Source organism: Babylonia areolata, chromosome 33, assembly GCF_041734735.1.
Source record: "Babylonia areolata isolate BAREFJ2019XMU chromosome 33, ASM4173473v1, whole genome shotgun sequence".
Classification (NCBI taxonomy): domain Eukaryota; kingdom Metazoa; phylum Mollusca; class Gastropoda; order Neogastropoda; family Buccinidae; genus Babylonia; species Babylonia areolata.
Genome location: NC_134908.1, coordinates 14,882,340 through 14,883,239, shown reverse-complemented (window position 1 = coordinate 14,883,239; position 900 = coordinate 14,882,340). Strand labels below are relative to the sequence as shown.

Genomic DNA, 900 nt, shown 5'->3' with positions numbered 1-900 from the left:
TTAAACCAAGAGGCCCACACATAGAATTATTATTAGACAGTTGTCGTTTCAGCGAACACAGAGAGAGAGAGACAGACAGACAGACAGACAGACAGAAAGACAGAGACAGAGACAGACAGACAGAGACAGACAGAGAGAGACAGAGACAGAGAGAAGGGGTGGAAAAGAGAGGGAGGGAGACAGAGACAGACAGAAAGAGACAGAAGCAGAAAAGGTCGTTGTAATTAATATCTCAGCTCGTGACTTGGTGGAGCATGGGACTATGTGGCTCGCTGTGTTTTCCTCTCTCTGTGTCTCTCTCTGTGTCTGTGTATTGTGTGTGTGTGGGGGTGGGTGGTATGTATGTGTGTGTGTGTGTGGGTGGGTGTGGGTGTGTGTGCGCGTGCGCAACAAGAGTGCAAAAAAAAAAGGTCTTGCTGAATTAACTTTGTCAGTTCAGTGAGGGAATTACTACAGTGGTGGTGTGGGGGGGAATGTGTGACAAGGTGTTAATGTTTTTGGATTGTTGTCACTTTTTTTTTTCAATAAGTGTTTTTGTGTTTGTTCGGTATTGGTTTGTTTGTTGTTGTTTTTTGTTGTTGCTTTTTTTTCTTCTCCTGTTTTTGTTGTTGTTGTTGTTTTTCTTCTTCGTCAAATGGTTCGTCTGTTTCGTTTGAGAGCAGGTAAGTTCTCTGTGTGTGTGTGGGTGCGGGGGGGGGGGGGGGGGAGAGTTGGATGGTGTGTGGGGGTGGGGGGTGGGTGTGTGTGTGTGTGTGTGTGTGTGTGTGTTGGAGGGTTGGATGGTGTGTGTGTGTGTGTGTGTGTGTGTGTGTGTGTGTGTGTGTGTGTGTGTGTGTTGGAGGGTTGGATGGTGTGTGTGTGTATGGTGTGTGTGTGTGTGTGTGTGTGTGTGTGTGTGTG

General features: G+C 47.0%; 1 protein-coding gene across 1 annotated transcript in view; it reads left to right on the top strand.

Annotated features, from left to right (window-relative positions):
• Positions 1-567: 567 nt before the first annotated feature.
• The window catches only part of LOC143276882 (uncharacterized), an 11,466-nt gene continuing 11,133 nt past the window's right edge, over positions 568-900 (top strand). Inside the window, exon 1 of the mRNA XM_076581539.1 lies at positions 568-662. The gene's annotated coding sequence lies outside the window, so the exon portion shown is untranslated. The remainder of the gene's footprint in view (positions 663-900) is intronic.